This window comes from Saccostrea cucullata, unplaced genomic scaffold (genome assembly GCF_032062105.1).
Source record: "Saccostrea cucullata isolate Sc308-1 unplaced genomic scaffold, CSIRO_AGI_Scuc_v1 ctg594, whole genome shotgun sequence".
NCBI classification, from domain to species: Eukaryota; Metazoa; Mollusca; class Bivalvia; order Ostreida; family Ostreidae; genus Saccostrea; species Saccostrea cuccullata.
In genome coordinates this window covers 3,126-23,377 of record NW_026926577.1, presented here as the reverse complement: position 1 = coordinate 23,377, position 20,252 = coordinate 3,126, and the positions used below count along the sequence as shown (strand labels likewise).

The window sequence follows — 20,252 nt, the reverse complement described above, 5'->3', positions numbered from 1 at the left end:
TCGATTGCAGAGGTGCTGAAGGGGGGAGGGGGGGGGGGTCTGACGGTCCAGCCTGTGTGTGGTCACCCGCGGACGGCAGTTTTTGGTCTATCAAGCGTGTTACTAACTTGTTGGAGACAAACGTTTCATCGCTGCAAAGCCAATTGGTGTACATCAAATGCAGCGGCAACGTCCTGTTGCGTAGCTCCATATATCATCATCGTTAACCCGGTTGCGTTCATCTTGCTTAAGGCGTTACATTGCAACATCAACATTGCAATCAAATCTTTAAATATGGGTTTTGTAGGAGTGTTTATTTTTTCTCTAAATCCAAAATATCAATGATAAAATAGACCACCGACTGACAAAAAATCATGTAAAACACTATTTTCATAAACATGATTAATCAAGGGAAAGCGCCAACTGTTCTGAAGTAATGGCAATGTTTAAAGTTTTTCAAAAGAAGGTCAAACTTTACAAATCTTCATCTCGAGAACAGAAAAACCATGGTTGTTCATATTTCATATTGATATGGATGTATCCTCGAGTAGTCTGGAATAGTCTTTTTTTCAAATGATGTCCTTCCCTTTCCCTTAATACAAACTTTTTAATACTGAAGTGAGTTGTGCTTTTTTTCTAGTCAATGTGCTCTGGTGAGCGATATGGCCCATGGCCCTCTTGTTAACTAGTTTGTTGTTACCCATGTCTAAAACGTACACAAATATATATTGAATGAAGAAATGAAGAAAAGGAAATCACAATGACCAAGGTCACTGGTCATTTTGAAAATTCTGTCAAGTCTTGAATGAAATGAATTCATGATTAGTATATGACTGTATATCACTTTTTCAAGTTTTATGTGGCGCAATTTCAATACTGAACTGATTTTTGCTTTTACCTAGCCTGTTGCTCAGATGAGCGATGTGACCTCTGGGCCTCCTGTTCAATAAACCCATCCCACCTACACCCACTCGTACAATTTGCTTCCGACGCCTATAATTATTGAATATTGGCCAGGGTTCCCACGACAGCGTGTTGTCTCAGAACACCTGGAACCTCGAGGATGCTAAGATTTTGAGGCCAAAAGCTGAAAGTTGTGTGTAGAAATGTTTCAACCTGATCTTTTTCCTTAAGCAGGGACGCAAAATCCTTGATTAAGCAGTCTTAAGTAAGGTCTAAGTTAAATTTGCTTCGAATACGTTCGTGAAAGTCACTGACGATTTGTTGTAAGACATTCTGAAATGAAAATCATACGCAAAAATACAAATAAAACATTTCTGTATACATGTATATCAATTACCATTGTCTTCACAGACTTCGAAGAATCTATTACCCTTGGTTCGGCGTTGGAAATGGAACCAAATGTTTGAACAACTTTCATTGTCCTCCGCTTTCAACACTGTTTTCCTGTTCTTTTAGTCTGATTGACTGTTGTTCTTTGAATGTGATTGCATACTTCTGTGATCAAGGTTCGGTTTTTTTTTTCATTTTTTGTACCGAGATATTTGTTTTCATCTTCCTTAAAGAAAAAAGGTACATATACATAATTCTTCTTTTTTATTTTAACAGAAACAGAAATTGCCAATTCCAGTTTAAGGCTAGCAGGAGGTACTAATATTTCTGGACGCGTGGAAGTTCAATTTCAAGATGTATGGGGGTCAGTAGAGACGAATAAATGGGATGCAATAGACTCTAAAATTGTTTGCCGATCTCTTGATCTACCATGGTAAATCTAACATAATATAAATCAAATGTTTTTAATTCTTTTGTCGCTAACTTGTGTTTTAATTAAAACACTATATTTTTCAAATCTATTATAACAAAAAATCCTCTTTTACTGTTACCTATTATTTTAATTCGATATATTTTAAAAATATATTTATTAATTTTTATCTTCAAGGTATTGATTGACCGATTATTAAGTATACTTAGCTGGATTTTAAAGGCTTTTTCGTATATTCCGATAAAAATTTAAAAAATGCTACCTTTAGTTATTTCCCATGCTGCATTTCAGTTCCGAAATGTTTGGCAACTTTCAACTTTTCATCTAATACAGACATTTTTAGCTCACCTGAGCCGAAGGCTCAAGTGAGCTTTTCTGATCACACTTTGTCCGTCGTCCGTCCGTCTGTAAACTTTTTACATTTACGACTTCTTCTCAAGAACCACTGGAAACAAGAACCTTGGAAACCCAAAATATTGTTAGAATTTCATTAAATATGGAAAATTTTGAATTCTGTTAAGAGGGCTAAAAAGCAACTTCCGGTAATGGAAAGAAATTCATTCAACCGATAAATTACTGATTTGACAAAGTAAAAGATGTCCTAACTTTTTTGGTACATAGTTATAACCTGTATATAATTTTCATCCTAAAACTAGGGTGTTGCGTTTCCATTGACGGTGAGTATATATATATGTACTGTATAGAAAATAAAATGTCTTAGACATAAGTTCGGTGCAGTCATTGACATCTAATTTAGTAATCTTTAAACGTGATGAAAAATTTGCATGCTCATTGAACTCTTTTAATTAGACGTACTGACTTAGTGCTACATGTACAGATGTATTAAATGTTTTTATTAATATTTTGAAATTTTTTTTTAAATTTCCATATCCACATACTTAGTAAACGTTCAATAGTCGGAGAGATGCTTTGCAAAAAGAAATAAATATCGGAACTGAAAAAAATAATTGTTGGAAATGAAATAAAAATGTACGGTGGTATATTTAGGACACGCAATTATTTTTTTTTTTAAAATACCAGAAAAAAATTATCTTGTGAAAACGACATAATTATCTTGTGAAAACGAGATATTATCTTGTGAAAACGAGATAATATCTTGTGAAAACGAGATATTATCTTGTGAAAACGAGATATTGTCTTGTGAAAACGAGATATTATCTTGTGAAAACGAGATATTATCTTGTGAAAACGAGATATTATCTTGTGAAAACGAGATATTATCTTGTGAAAACGAGATATTATCTTGTGAAAACGAGATATTATCTTGTGAAAACGAGATAATATCTTGTGAAAACGAGATATTATCTTGTGAAAACGACATATTATCTTGTGAAAACGACATATTATCTTGTGAAAACGACTTTTTATATTATGTCGTTTTCACATGATAATATCTCGTTTTCACAAGATAATAAGTCGTTTTCACAAGATAATATCTCGTTTTCACAAGATAATAAGTCGTTTTCACAAGATAATATCTCGTTTTCACAAGATAATTATCTCGTTTTCACAAGATAATATCTCGTTTTCACAAGATATTATCTCGTTTTCACAAGATAATTAAGTCGTTTTCACAAGATAATAAGTCGTTTTCACAAGATATTATCTCGTTTTCACAAGGTAATAAGTCGTTTTCACAAGATATTATCTCGTTTTCACAAGATAATATCTCGTTTTCACAAGATAATTTCTCGTTTTCACAAGATAATATCTCGTTTTCACAAGATAATTATCTCGTTTTCACAAGATAATATCTCGTTTTCACAAGATAATATCTCGTTTTTACAAGATAATAAGTCGTTTTCACAAGATAATATCTCGTTTTCACAAGATAATTATGTCGTTTTCACAAGATAATTTTTTTCTGGTACTAAAAAAAAAAAATAATTGCGTGTCCAAAATATACCACCGTAAAAATGCTATGCAGATTTCTGGAAATGAAATGCAGCGATTTCCCAAAGGAACATTAAACATATATAGTTGCGTACGCTGCTTTTCATTTCCGGAAATCTGCATACCATTTTTTATTTCATTTCCGACAGGTTTTCTTATCATTTCGATTAATTTTTTTCATTCCGGAATTTTTGCAAGATACCTCTCTGGCAACTTAATCTAAACCCAGTTGGTGGAAATGGAATTTTACACAAATTTATTTCAAGCCAATTTTTTTTTAAAAAATAAAAAGATTAAAAACATATTAAAAAAATTCTTTATGTATAGATCTGTATATGAAGCACCAAGTCTAGTTAAAAAGAGTTCAATGAGCATGCAATTTTTTCATAGAATTCAATCATTGTTTACTAAGTTAAATGTCAATGACTTCACCGAACTTATGTCTAAGACAATTCACATGCTATAAATTAATCAAAAAAAAAATTTTGGTAAATGATTTTTTTTTCAATCCTGCTTTCATTGCCGAAAAAGACTAAAGTGTATTTGAAAAATGTCGGATACGAAAACTAAAAATATTTCGGAAATGAATAGTTGACAAATAAAAAAAATCCGGAAATAAAATGCAGTCAGTTGCACAGTATACTTTCATAACAGTTAATTAATGATGTGTTTTCAACTCATTTACTATGTTTTCACAACTCTGACCTCGGTGGTACACTTTAAAAGTGTTGAACACACGATTGCACTTTTGACGTCAATGTGAATTTTTTAATGACTTAAAGCCATACATTGTGTATTTATGATATGTTCAGATAGCTAAAATTAAAAAGAAATTTTTAATTGTTTTATTGCTCCAAAAATTAAAATCAACTGGGTTTCAAAGATATCAAAACAACAGCCTACTAGTATTTATTTGCCGAATCTACATTTAAATAACATACTTATTTAAAGTCAATGTAACTCTAGAAACAACTCCAAAATCGGTATTTTTTCAGTTTAAACTGATTTTAAAACATCTATAAATGTATATCTACATTTAATGTCTTTTTTATAATATTAATTTCTTTGTCCTGCATGAAGAAAACATCCAGAAAATTCGAGTGATTGTAGAATCTTATGAATATTTTTAAAATAAGAATAAATCACGTATGTGTGCACTTCATGTTGACAAAATTATTTTGCCGAGAAGCACGTAAGCAGGTGCAAGACAGGACCTGTTATTATAAAATAAAGGTTACAACATAACGTAAAAAGCAAGGGTTACCTTTTTTTGAACAGTGATTTCTTGCATCAGTATGTCATTTACACTCGTACAATGTATATGTTATTAAAAATCTACTCGAGCCCATCTTTGAAAAAAACCCAAACATTTGCCTGTCCTTTACTTATTCATGAAACAAATACTAGCATTAGTACGGAGATAATGGTTTTTTTTTTTTTCAATTATTAAGAATATGAAGTTAAAACTTTAACAGAATCTCGTATAGGAATTAGAAAAAAAAATATTTAGAATTTTAAAAAATTGATTCCTGGGGGTTTAAAAAGGTTAGGCTATTTTGGAAAGGACAAACATTTTTGAGCTCACCTATGCTAAAACTTATGTCCGTCTAGCAGTTCGTCTGTCCGTTAGTAAACATTTTATAAACATTTTCAGCTTCTTCTCAAGAACCACTGGTTCCATTTTAACCAAATTATGTACAAAACGTACTCAAGAAGTATAAAATGACAAAAATAAAGGCCAAATCTCTTTACAAGGGGAAAGAAATAAAAAAAAAAGACAAAAAAATAGTGCGGTCATTAAAAAAATCTTTCCAAAAACCACTGAGTCAGTATGCCTGAATCTTGTGTGGAAACACTCTAATGTAGTGTAGATAATAAATTGTTCGAATCATGACCCGTGGGCGCAGGTTTGGACCACAATAGGAAATTCTAGTACTACCTTAAAATATAGGAAAAATATTTTTCAAGAACCACTAGACTAGAATACCTGAAACTTGAAATGTTGAAGCCCTGTGATGTAGTGTAATTTCTATATTGTTCAAATCATGTACATTATGATCCTTTTGTAGCGCCACAAAAGAGCATTTTAGTTTTACATTGAAATATACGTGTGTAAGATATTTATTATTATTATAATTACATTATATGTAATATGCTAATATTCATTGTGAACTACCCTGTATATCAGTATTTCAAATCTGAGAACTTTTACAAGTGAGGATCATGTCAATTTTACAATAATTATAATGTTATAATAATGATTATATTGTTTGTTTCTTTTAATTGTATATGCCCCCAGAGGGCCCTTGATTGGTGAATAAATAAATCAATATAAGAACTTATTTGGAAGATTCCTTAGGTTGTGTAGATTTTAAATTGTTCAAATAATGACCCCCATAGAAAGGGTGGGACCTCAATTAGTATTACAAAGGAGGATTTGGTGAATTTACTCAGGTGAGCGTTATGGCCCATGGTCCTCTTGTTAAAGATGCCCGTACCCTTGAAACTCTGACCAAAGCTTTATTGAGAATAAGTTGAACAAGTATTGACTTTGGAAATCAAAATTTATTTATTCTTAATTCGGTTATAATATTTTTGTTTTCTCCTTTATATAATTTAGATATGCAGCCGTGCCATAAGCGTCGGAAGCAGGGGGGGGGGGGCTTAACCCCCTTTTTTTGCAAAGATAGATATTATATGGGCATTGATAATTTCGATTTGTCTTTTTTTGTTGGTTTAGCGCCCCCCCCCCTTTCAATTAGCCACACCACTGCCAATCGCTTGGAACCGACGCCTATGCGTGCAAATGAGCTTTAAATCATCTCTCTAATTCAGTATAAATAAAGAGAAAGAGGAATCTGCTTTTTACGGTGGTAGTTTTTATAAAATCACCTTATTGTTTGCATATAATAAAATTAATAGGAGAGCTTCCTTGGCGGTGAAGAATGGACTTTATGGACATGCTAAAGGGAAGTCTTGGATAACAGACACAGATTGCACAGGTCTTGAAAGTAACCTTTACCAATTTTTGTTCAATGTGCAAGGAGAAAAAGCGACTCTTTCATACCCTGCTGGAGTCATTTGTGCGGGTATTTTCTATTTTTACAATAATAATGGTTGATATTTCTCAAATGTAAATAAAATCCAAGACCAAGTTCAAAAGTTCAAAATTTTTGGTATCAAGAGGAAAGTGTTTTCACAAGGAATACACTTGTGAAATTTAAAAGCCTTTGTACAAGGTAAAAAAGAGTCATAGCGTCACCTGGCTCTTCGAAAAAACTTTAACTTGTTCATAATTATTGAGAGGGGGAGCTATGGTTTTCGTGTTTTACAGGTGTATTCTTGTTACAAGATCTTTTTTTTGGGTACCACCAAATTTAACCTGGTGACCCTGACTTTGGAGTATGATCCATTTTTACAAAAAAGAATTCTGCATTTTAATCATACCTATGAATATTGAATAGTTGGCCCTAGGGCTTTCATACTTCACATGCATATTTACAGTGACAATATCTTTTACTGGGTGTAAAGATATTTGACCTTGACCTTAGAGTTTGGCCCATTTAAAAAAAAACAACTTTATCATTGACCATACATTTTGAACCGTAAGTACTAGGGCTTTCATATTTTACAGATGTACTTCTTTTGACAAGACCTTTATTTGAATACCAACAATTTTGACCTTGCACTTAAAGTTTGACCCATTTAACAAAACTTTAACCATGACCATAACTTTTAAACTGTTAGCATTAAGGCTTTCGTATTTTACAAGTATACTCCTTGTGAAATGAGCTTTCATTGAATAACAAGCTAATTCGGAGAATTTGTATCCCCCGCTTAGGGAAAAAAGAAGACCATGCACAGTTCGGGGGGGAGTTGGGGGTTGGTCGGATCCCCCCTGACTGAATTTGTAGAATTATTGAATGTATATATATATATATATATATATATATATATATATATATATATATATATATATATATATATATATATTGATGCCGATATGGATCAAATAAAGATTTGATTGCTTATTCTTTATTATGTGTGTAAAAGATTCTTTTTTTATATAGAATATATATCACACTGTCATGATGATTTTATAAGTTTGTACAAGCCAGACGTCATAACTTTTTTCATTTCACACGCTGAAAACTATCATTTAGTAAAAAAAAAGTATTTAAAAAAAAAATAGATGATCTGGGATTCAAACCCGTGTCCTCTGACTTGTCAAGCGAGAGACATACCACTACACCAAGGAGCCGTTTTATGTAAGCGGAAATTATTCAATTCAATTCAATTATTGACAACACCATCATGCATTGGCATATATTCATGAATACAACAATTAACATGCATAAAATAAAATATCAGAGAAAGTATATCAAGTTTGTTGAAGGTTTTCCTTCCTAATATGAAAGCAATTTTTCAAAAAAGTTACATACTCTCCTAGCAGTTTTAATACTTGTAGGGTTAATAATGTCAATAATAGGGTTTTCCTTCATATAACAATTAGCATTAAAGATATCGTAATATTGTAATGTACATTGATCATAACTACGACAATAAAGTACAAAATGGTTTTCATTTTCCATAATTTTATTTTACAAAAATGACATACACGTTTTTTTCTCTAGGAATAGGTGGCCTTGAGTATCTTCCCATTTCAATATGTAGTGTATGAGCAATAATTCCTTGTTTTGTTGAGATTTTTCTTTCAGAATTCTTCAATGGTAATTGTAGATAGTTTTGTAATTTATATTCATTTAAATCAATTATATTACTGTAAAAAGTTAATTTTACCAGAATTTGATTTAGAAATGTTCTGTAATTGTTCACTAATTATGTTTCTATAATGTTCCTCTAATTTATATTTTAAAGTTTTATGTGATATGTCCAATGAAGATAAAGACAATTTCTGTTAGCATGAATTTTCTTTGTCAAGATATTCTAGACCCCAATGTTTTATCTTCCTTAAATGCAGACACCACTTATTGGTCATTATGATCATTTTCTGTCTCTAGGTTTTTCAGTCTTAAATAAAATTTATACATATTTTCATAACACAGATTAATTAGTGGGAACTGTCCCAACTCATATAGAACTGCAACATTAGATGATTTTCTATGCACCCGAAATGTCTTTAAAAAACTGGCGTTGTATTTTTTTTTCAAATGGGAAATGATCTGAGGTAAAAAAAAAAATCACATTTTTAGTCTGTAATCGAAATTTCAGAACCATAAGTTTAGATTGGACTCATTGGAGAATCATAGATCTATAAAGTTTAAGTATTGTCTCGACAGAAAAATTTGTATTAGCTTGAAAATTGGTTTTATATTATAATAAGCCTTTCTAGCTCTTTCTGACAGTTGTTCTGCTAATAATTTCATTTTCCATCAGATTTAAACACTAGTCCCAAATATATACACTGATTTGTTATTTCTATACGGCTATGATTATAGTAATACCAATTCATTCAAAATACTCATTTTCATAATTTGTGCTTTGAGAAAAAATCATATTTGTTTTTTCAATGTTCACATACAATTTCCAATCATGACAATATTTACCAAAAATAGCTATACATTTTTGTAAACCACTAGGTGTCTCAGATACAAGAATAAGATCATCAGCAAAAACATGTGGTCAATAGGCATTAAATCTAAATATGCTTGATCTGTTGCTGTAGTATTGAAATAGTTTACAAAATCATCAATAAAAATATTAAAAAGTGTTGGATTCCGGCTATCACCTTGTTTCACTCTTCTATTTGCTAAAAATTCTTCACTCATTTGATTTTCTTTCTTATACGAGTAATAGGTATTTGTATACATATTGTATAGAAGTTTTTAAAAAAAACTGCCACCAATGCCTTTTTTATTAATCTTGTATAAAAGTGCAGATCTCCAAACAGTGTCAAAGGCTTTGGAAAAGTCTACAAAACAGGCAAATAGTTTTTCTTCTTTTTAAAATTTATACATATTTGTTAATAAGTGTGCTTAAAACATAGATATTGTCCGTAGTTCTATGGTTTATTTTTCTAAAACCTGTCTGATATTGGCTAAGAAGATTATTAGATTCAAGACAGTAATTTAAGCGTTGTTATAAAATTCCAGTAAAGATTTTTTTCCCAAGACAACTTGTAACACTAAGGCCTCTGTAATTATTTGTATCATTTGGGTCACCATTTTTGTAAAGTGATGTTATAAGTGAAAGATTCCAATCTTTTGGCATGGTCCCATTTTTAAGAATTATATTGAACAATTTTGTGAGAACAGGCAAAAGTACATCACTTCCTGCTTTTATAAATTCATTCAAAATCAGATCTGGACCTGGACTTTTATCTTTTTTTTAGTTTCAATATATTTTTTTAACTTCATCTTGGGTGAACTCATAATCTAAGGGATGGGGTTCTAGACTCAAATTTTCTAATTTGTACTTTGCATTTTCTTCATGTGAATATTCTTTATTTAGCAGGGCTTTGTAATGATCAACAAAATCTGAAGTGTTTAAGGGTTCCGCTTCTGTCATTTTAATTTTATTTTCTTTTGATTTTATTCCAAAAATTTTGAGATTTATTCGGTGTTAATAAATTTATTTCTTTGGCAATTTTATTGTAATACTCTAATTTAAGATGTTTTCTCAGTTTGTTGTAATTTTTCATCCGCAGTTCAAATTGGATACCGTGAAACTGTTTTGCCTAGAATTCTCACTTCTGTTTTTTTTTAGTAATAAACAGTCATAATTTATTCACTTTGGTTTTTGTTTCCTTTTCTCTTTGAGGTTTTTCTTATTTTTGTAGTTTTTAAGAGGTAAACTTTTGTTAGCTGCAGTAATAATAATATTAGTCATCTTTTCAATTCACTGATTTGTAACTCATACTTTTTTCATTCGCGTCGTCAAGCATTTCGTTTAACATTGATATCTCCTTTGATATATCTTTCCCGGAAAGATAATTTATGTATTGTGATTCATGGATGCTTGTCAGACCAGAGACATTTTCCCTTCACAGTTTTCAAGTGATATTTTTCTTTACAAAACAACTCTATCTTCATTAGTATTCTAGTGTTAATAAGGCAATGATCAGAAAGTTCTGATGGAGGCAATATATTAAAATGCTGTATTCTATGGTATAAATGACTAGACGCCAACATATAATCAACTGTACTAGAACCATTAACATTATGAAAAGTAAAATATCCACAAGAATCTCCAAGAAATTAGGTATAATAGCTAATCCGTATGTTTTGCATATGGAATTTAACAATTGTCCATGTAGGTTTGATTTTGTATCGAGCTGGAAACGTTTACTTGATATTCCACTTTCATATATGATTTTAGGTAAAGGGCAATCGGAAAAGGTGTCTGTAATTGTATCATGTTCTATGTAATCTTTAAGCCCTCTTGTCTTAGCATTAAAATCTCCAAATATTAATACTTCACCTTTGCATCTAAAACTTGCAATTTCAATTTTTCTAGAGCTTTAAAAATTTCCCCTGATTTAGTTTTTGTTACACATGGTTTGATATAGCAAAAGCAAAACTAGTGTGTTTTTGTTTCTTGACTCTGTTCCGAGATTTTTAAGTTTGTCTCAATCCATATGTTATTTTCACTTTGATATACCTTTCTGAAATTATTATATATAGTAGGTTTAATGTATATAAGTAGACTACCTGAAGATCTGCCTTTTCTCTTGAATTTTTTTGAGTTGAGCACAAAAGGTGGGGAAAACCCAGGAAGATTTCTTGAGGAGTCTTTTAACATTGTTTCTGCTAAACATACAATATCATATTTTCTATACAAACTACTAAAAAAGTCATCACTTAATTTTTCATCATTTAGACCATGGACATTCCAATATGCAATATCAAGTGATAACATTTTGGAAAAGAGCAAAAATTAAAGTATGTACTGTATTGGACAGAGACAAACAACTCCGTTGTGTTTGTTTGTTAAGTAAAAAAATAAATTCTTACAATATTTAGTACAATGTTTTAAGAAAGGAAAACATCTTGTAATGCTCTATCTGATGCAAAACATTTTATTAACTAATTGACCATGCAGGTATGACTAGAATAAATTTAAAATTGAATGAAGAATGTCACAACCCAATTGGAGGAATAAATTGCCCGTAATTTATACAAGGTAAAGCAGTTGTTCCACCAAGTCTCTAAGCTGAGTTTTTGGATAGTTATTTTCTCTAGGTTGCCTTGGGTATTTTTGTTCGACAGGCCTCTGGTATTGGGTGTAAGGTTTTGTGTCATAATGCGGATTCAGGTGTTGTTTCATCTAGTATTGGTCATAAGGCTTCATGCCGAGGGGTTAAGGTGTTGTTTGATAGCACATACCAGGTTTTTTCTCCAGCGTTGGAGAAGTAGATGCCATCATTGGTATAATTTCCCCTGTGTTTTGAAATTTTATTCTCGACAATAAAGTAAACATGTGGATATTTGGATTCACCCACATTCTTTAGAATTTTTGTTGACCTCCTCATTTTTTTCTGTCAGGCTGTCATTCAGAATCTCTCAATTTTCTTCTCTTCTTGTCAATTTTCTACATATCTGTGCTTCTAGGTTTTGGATGTTCAGTGAAGCATTACCATGATTACTGCTGGTTGGTTATGTAACTCTTGGGGTTGAGAATGTCCCATTGCTGATGTTCAAAGTTGATTGGAAGTCATCGTGTTCGGCTGTAACATCCAGAAGACTCGTAGGTTTTGTGATAGGGGTTTCCTTGTTCATTGTGTTTACGATTGCTGTCAGATATTCAAATTCGTTGCAGACCCACTTCCTGTAGTAGTTTCCTTGTACGGTACAAACATTTGTTGAAAAGTAAATGTTAAATTGTGATTATCTTTTCACCTTCCGCACCTTGTTGGTCTACGGTTGACAGTTTGATACTAATTTCATCTATGGCTTGATTGCTTCCCTCCTTCAATCTTTCTATCCATTCTCATTTAAATTCTTTCTTTTTTCAAATTGGTAATGATATCTACATGTATATGATAGGCATTTCAGCCAAGTGATCAATCTAGTTTTGTTAACAACCCGAAATGCAACTATTTTTGCATTTGATTTGTACATGTTTGTGTCATTGGAATGTTTTCGATTACAACATGGGCTGCTTTGCTAGTTGGTTGATTTGACAAGGTTATAACTGTTGCAGGAAAATAATAATAATGTTGTAAAAAAAAAAAGCGAGATTTTTAGTTTTGGATGAGATAATTATTTTCGGTATAATAATTTTATAAGAAAAAATAATATTAATGTTGGAGTAACCTATGGTTTTCCATATGAAAGATATATTTTGTACATGTGTAATATTTTTTATTACCTGTTATGGGTCAGAATAACCCTAAATGCCAGCAAAGATCAATCACACAGTTTAAACTTAACAATAATTTATTTACAGTAATATACAAATCATTAAGTACAAACTTAGCAAAAATCTAAAAATACATACATCAGAGTGTCCGTTGCTGCACACAATGTCCCAGTGAAATTATATCCCAGTAATACCTCAATGATGCTTATACGACAATTCTCTCTCTGCATCGAATTGACAGGGTATTTATACAGTAATATAAATCTAGAATATTCTAGAAATTGTAAATACATGATATTCCTGGAAAGTTCTAGACATAAACAAAGTTCAAGAATGTTCTAGAAAAAATGACCAAACATGTTGACCACTCTGGAATGTTCAAGAAACTTAATGTTACTAATAATATACATGATGAAATAATACAAATACAACACACCTCACAACACCTCCCCCCTTAAAAAGTTTGAATGTCAATGAAAGCTTATATTGTTAAAATGAAATATATGTACATTAATACAAAATCATATATGTTCACGATACTCTGGACAAGGCCTCTGCAATAACATTGTCTTTGCCTTTGATATGCTTAATTGTTATGTTGTATTCTTGTAACAACAAACTCCATCTAGTCAGTCTTTGATTTTTGTTTGACAATTTATGCAAAAATGTCAGGGGGTTGTGATCAGTATACACAAGAATTGGATGCAAAGTAACATTCAGATAAACATCAAAATGCTGTAAGGCTAACAACAAAGCAAGGCATTCCTTTTCAATGGTGGAATACTTTTGTTGACATTTTGTAAGTTTCTTTGAAAAATAAGAAACAACTCTATCTACCTTATCACTATGTTCTTGAAACAAAGCTGCCCCGATTCCAACATCACTAGCATCAACAGTAAGCTTGAACTGCTTAGAAAAATCTGGAGTTGACAGAACTGGATTGCTCATAAGGACAGATTTGATTTTATGAAAGGATTTTTCACAGTCCTTTGTCCATTCAAACTTAACCCTCTTCTGCAAAAGATTTGTAAGTGGACTAACTACTGAGGAAAAATTTGGACAAAATTTTCTGTAAAACCCAGCCATGCCCAAAAACCTCATTAACTCTTTCTTGTTTGTAGGAATCGGGAACTTTGCAATAGCTTCCACTTTAGCCATAATGGGTGTAACATAACCTTGACCTACTTTATGACCTAAATACTCTACATAGGCATGACAAAATTCGCTCTTCTCAAGGTTCACAGTTAAGTTTGCTTTAGCTAAAATGTCAAATAAAGCACGCATGATTCGGAGATGTTCGTCCCATGTGTCGCTGTATATGACGACATCATCAATGTAGGCCTCGCATCCCTCAAGGTCTTGAAGAAGGGAGTGAATCATCCTTTGGAATGTAGCCGGTGCGTTTTTCATGCCAAAAGGCATTACTTTATACTGATAAAGTCCATCTGGTGTAGCAAAAGCAGATATTTCTTTTGCTCTTTCTGTTAACGGCACTTGCCAGTAGCCTTTCAACAGGTCAAATTTACTGACAAATTTGGCGTTTCCAATGCTGTCAATACAGTCATCAATTCTAGGTATTGGATATGAATCAGTTTTGGTAACAGAATTCACCTTTCTAAAGTCTGTACATAATCGGTACGAACCGTCCTGTTTTGTTACAAGAATACACGGTGAGCTCCAATCACTTTTACTAGGTTCAACAATGTCATTGTCCAACATGTACTGCACTTCCCTTCTTAGGTACTGCAATTTTATTGGATTGAGACGGTACGGATGTTGTTTGATAGGCAGAACGTCACTCACTATGACATCATGACAAGCTGCATTAGTTTTCTTTGGAACATCCGAAAAGATTTGATGATACTCATTCATCAAGTTTTTAACTTGTTCTTTTTGGTGAATGTTCAAATGTCCAAGTTTGGCATCCAAATTAGCCAAAACTTCTGAGTTTTTCAAACGAACACTCTGATTACAATCTTTCTCATTCATCTCTACACTCGTATCACTTTCAATACAATTTTGAACAGTCTTAGCATTGGCTAAAGTGGAAACTGGTTTTACAGAATTTCGGTCACACCTTTCAAAATACTCTTTTAACATGTTAATGTGACAAACCCGTTTCTCTTTACGTCGACCTGGTGTCTTAACCACATAGTTTACATCACTGATCTTGCTTTCAATTTCATAAGGGCCATAAAATTTGGCCTGTAAAGGATGACCAGGAATAGGTAAAAATACAAGAACCTTATCACCTGGCTTAAACACCCTATTTCTGGCATCTTTGTCATACCACATTTTCATTTTCATCTGAGAACTCTTCAAATTTTCTTGTGCTAATTTACAAGCATTGTAAAGTTTTTCTTTGAAATCAGACACATAATCTAAAAGATTAAGATCACTAGTCTCAGTCAGCCACTTTTCCTTCAACAATTTCAAAGGACCTCTAACTGTATGTCCGAACACCAATTCAAAAGGATTGAACCCAAGAGACTCCTGGACTGCTTCTCGTGCAGCAAATAGCACAAGATGAACCCCTTCATCCCATTCTTTTTCATACTGGTAACAATAGGTCTTCAGCATTGTTTTTAGGGTTTGATGAAAACGTTCTAGCGCTCCCTGGGACTCAGGATGATAAGCAGTTGATCTATACTGCCTAATACCCAACTCATGCATGACTTGCTGGAACAACCCCGACATAAAATTTGAGCCTTGATCCGACTGAATTGCCTTGGGTGCTCCTACAAAACTGAAAAACTTGGTTAGGGCCTTAACTATGCTCTTTGCCTTTATATTCCTAAGAGGTATGGCTTCAGGAAACCGAGTGGATGTACACATAATGGTAAGTAAATACTGGTTTCCAGATCTAGTGCTAGGCAAAGGTCCTACACAATCCACCAACACTCGACTAAACGGTTCTTCAAAAGCTGGAATGGGTTGGAGAGGGGCGGATGGTATCTTCTGATTCGGTTTACCTACCATCTGACAGACATGACACGACTTACAAAACTCAGAAACATCCTTCCTTAGCTTAGGCCAATAAAAATGACTCAAAATCCTATTATGAGTCTTATTGATACCTAAATGACCAGCCATAGGTGTATCGTGAAGTAAACTCATGACATCTCGACGATAAGCAGCTGGGACCACTATCTGGTGAACAACACGCCACACTTCATCTGGAGAAGCGTCAGGTGGTCGCCATTTTCGCATAAGGATGCCATCTTTCATATAGAAGCATTCTCCAACTTTAGTAGCCTCTTCTGGTGGAAGTGCCCTCTTACTAAGTTGAATGATACCTGGGTCTTTATGTTGTTCAGAGAGTAAACGTTGAGGATGTCCTTGCCTTGGCTAACTATTGGATGCAACTCATCATCCTCACCACCAAATTTTGGTAACAGTTCTTTCTTCTCTTGCTTCTTGATATTGTGTGGTTCCATGCTTGTTTGAGTGCCATCAAGGTCAGATAAGAAAGTGTCATTCAAATCAATATCAACAGAGGAATTCGTCTCGTCAAAGGCTTGAGTATGGTCTGCCTCCATTTCTCGTCTTCTGGCCATCGCTCTAGTAACAGCACAGGCTGGATAAATGTCATCATCTTCATCATCGCACATGACATCTGGAGTGATTTTCTCACAAACTATAGGATCTGGTACAACTTTTCCACCAGCTAAATCGTTGCCTAGCAACAAAGAAATGCCTGGAACAGGAAGAGTAGGTCGAACACCTACGATAACAAGTCCAGTAACTAAATCTGACTTCAAACTAATTCTATGCAGGGGAACATCAATGACGCCTAGCTCCACACCCTGTAATAAAACTGACCCACCAGCAGAAGTCTGCTCAGACAAAGGAAGCACGCCCTCTAACAATAACGTCTGTGCAGCACCAGTATCTCTCAAAATCTGGACAGGTTTTATTTCGCTAGAGTCACCGAGTGAAACAAATCCCTGAGACATAAAGGGCTTATAATCCTCCATAGAATCAATAGAACTGGACTGTGAACCCTGGACATCAGGAGTGTCAGAACAAATCGAAACTAAGGCTTCTCTATCTCCTCTAACTGCCGCACAAGCATGTGGTTGAGTTTTATCAAAGTCATTTTTTCTCTTAAGTTTAAAGCATTCACTGATCAGATGACCTTTTTTCTTACAATAACTACAAGTAGGAAGCGACCCTATTCAAGAAGATCCTTCAAAACGTCCTGGACCGGACTTAGAACCACCTTGGGATGGAGACTGGGAACTTGTGAAAGACTGAGACCCTGAACAACTCTTTTTATATGTGTCTGAATTTGTAGAATTACTGCTAGTCTGAGATCTTGATACAAAATTCTTTTTATGAGACAGAGCATAAGTATCAGATATGACTGCTGCCTCTTCAAGAGTTTTAACATTCTTATCTTCTAGATGTGTTTTCAAATCTTGAGTAACACATTCCTTAAACTCTTCTACCAGGATGACTTGGCGCAAATTAGCAAAAGTTTTATCAAGTTTCTTAGATCTAAACCAGTGATCGAATAAATCTTCTTTCTCTCGTGAAAATTCAACAAATGTTTGATTATCAAACTTCCTACACTTTCTGAACTTTTGTCTATACGCTTCAGGTACTAATTCATATGCTTTTAATATTGCTGCTTTGACCTTCTCATAGTCTGAACTTTCAGCTACCCCTAGTGCAGAGTATACCTCAGCTGCTTTGCCAACCAGTACACTTTGTAACATTGTTGACCAAACATGTTGTGGCCATTTAAGATTTTCTGCGACTTTTTCGAATTGGGGAAAATACTTGTCTACAGATTTTTCTTGAAATTTTGGAACTAATCTAATATTTTTTGCTGCATCAAATTCATTCTTGACAAATGAGGGTTCTGGTTTATGCTGTAATCTTAATTTCTCTAACTCAAAGTGCTCTTGTCTTTCTAATTTGTCTAATTCAAATTTCCGTTCACGCTCTCGTTCTTCTCTTTCTCTTTATCTGTCTCTTTCTCGCTCTTCTCTTTCTAATTTTTCTCTTTCTAATCGCATTTTCTCTAACTCTAATTGAAACTGATATTCTGCCATTTTGTAAGAGCCTAACTCTGTTTTAACTGTATATTCTGGAAGATCGTATTTTTCAAAGATGTTTTCTTCTACTAGTTTGTTTGCAACCTTAATTCTAATGTCTTGCTTTCTCTGAGAGGATTTAACATCTAACCCAAAATGCAAACCTAATGCGATCAAGTCATCCTTTTTTAACGTATCAAAAACCTGAACACTTGGTGAACTAAGAAAGTCTGTGACCGAAAACACCATGTTGATTTCTGCTGGCTTATAATCAAATTTAACGGTTCAATAAACAAAATTCTGACAATAAACTGCAAAAGTGCAAGAAATTCTTTATCCCGGACGAGCCCCCAATTCTGTTATGGGTCAGAATAACCCTAAATGCCAGCAAAGATCAATCACACAGTTTAAACTTAACAATAATTTATTTACAGTAATATACAAATCATTAAGTACAAACTTAGCAAAAATCTAAAAATACATACATCAGAGTGTCCGTTGCTGCACACAATGTCCCAGTGAAATTATATCCCAGTAATACCTCAATGATGCTTATACGACAATTCTCTCTCTGCATCGAATTGACAGGGTATTTATACAGTAATATAAATCTAGAATATTCTAGAAATTGTAAATACATGATATTCCTGGAAAGTTCTAGACATAAACAAAGTTCAAGAATGTTCTAGAAAAAATGACCAAACATGTTGACCACTCTGGAATGTTCAAGAAACTTAATGTTACTAATAATATACATGATGAAATAATACAAATACAACACACCTCACAACATTACCAAAAATATAATTTTTTTCTGTGCTTTCGCGGGATTTCAGCTAGTACATGTATAATTTACTTTTCAGAAAATAATATCGACTTAAAAGATATGGCGATGGATAGATGTCATTTGATGGCTTTTACTTGAGCACTGTAATAACTAGATATCAAATTTCTGTATACATGATGATTTTATCAGGCAACCTGACATAAATATCTGACAAGTCATCACAAAGATATGACAAGTCGACAAAAACATCTGACGAGTGATGGCAGAAATATGCCACCATAGTTTGGCAATTAGCTTGTCAACATAATAATTTTGCACCTGGCATAATATAATTCGCATGCTTACATAATAATGTCCCATGTTATTGCAATATTTCTTGCGGGGCAGAAATATGCCAACATAGTATCACCCACATGCACATGATGACGAGAGCATGGTATACATGTCTCCCCACCCCTCCCCCTCCCGCGCTTCTGATAATTTTTATTTACACAAAAACTTATTTTATTTTATTATCTTTACACCAAAAAAGTGTCTAATATATATTTCATACATGTGAGACAAAACATCGCTTACATTGCATTTGTATATAATGTTCATTTTATTCTTTAATAACTTTACTTACATTAAACATTTTATTTTTCTATTTGCAATTTTTAAAGACTCGATTCCTGTTAGACTCGTTAATGGAGCTATTCCAACTTCCGGAAGAGTGGAGGTATACATTGATGGAAAGTGGGGATCTGTAATCGTTAGATCAATAGGAATAACGACAACGGCTAAGGTCATTTGTGATCTTCTTGGAACTCCCAGGTTTGTATAAATGAAGAAATATTAATGGTTCTCATCTCAAAAGTGATATTTTTCTTTCAGACCATTCCAAGTTTTTCAACGTTTAGTGTTCATGTGGGTCTTGTTTTTTGACACCTCATATCAGAAAAAACGAACAAAATCAAAAGAAATTTTTTTAATGAGAAAAACAGGTGATTTAAATGAAGTCACAAGTACTTGCATATATTCAAAGAATCACTGTCTAGTTTGTTGCGTTTACCAGGTGGGTTAATATAAATTTTCCCACGTTTCCAACTGTCATTGATGTCCCTGTCATACCCAACAAATTAGACAATGATTCCGTATATTTACATTAAATTGTGAAATAAAATTGTGAAAAAAAATGCTTTCTGTTAGATTCAAATTACAAGAGGAGTCATGGTCATGCAAATTTCAATGGTCCCCGCTCACTTACGTCAGAAAGACAGCTGCACGACAAGCATATTACGCCTCATTAGCCAGGTCCAGTCCAAAGACTATTTCTACCTACGTATGTATTAATAGCTAGCTAGATATTTAAAGCTACCCAAAGTAGCTATTTTTACCTACTTTCTGACTTACTTGCATTTTGTGGCCAAATGCAGGAACGGCGCAAGATGGTGAGCACAAAATTTCTTGATACAGTCACACTGATGATGAATATGACAAAAATTTG

General features: G+C 33.2%; 1 long non-coding RNA gene across 1 annotated transcript; it reads left to right on the top strand.

Moving 5' to 3' along the window:
- Positions 1–1,299: 1,299 nt before the first annotated feature.
- On the top strand, positions 1,300–19,527 carry LOC134272107 (uncharacterized). The gene is made up of 4 exons (XR_009993138.1): positions 1,300–1,448; positions 1,549–1,705; positions 6,539–6,705; positions 19,429–19,527. It is a non-coding gene; the product is annotated as an uncharacterized LOC134272107 (long non-coding RNA).
- The last annotated feature ends 725 nt before the right edge of the window (positions 19,528–20,252 follow it).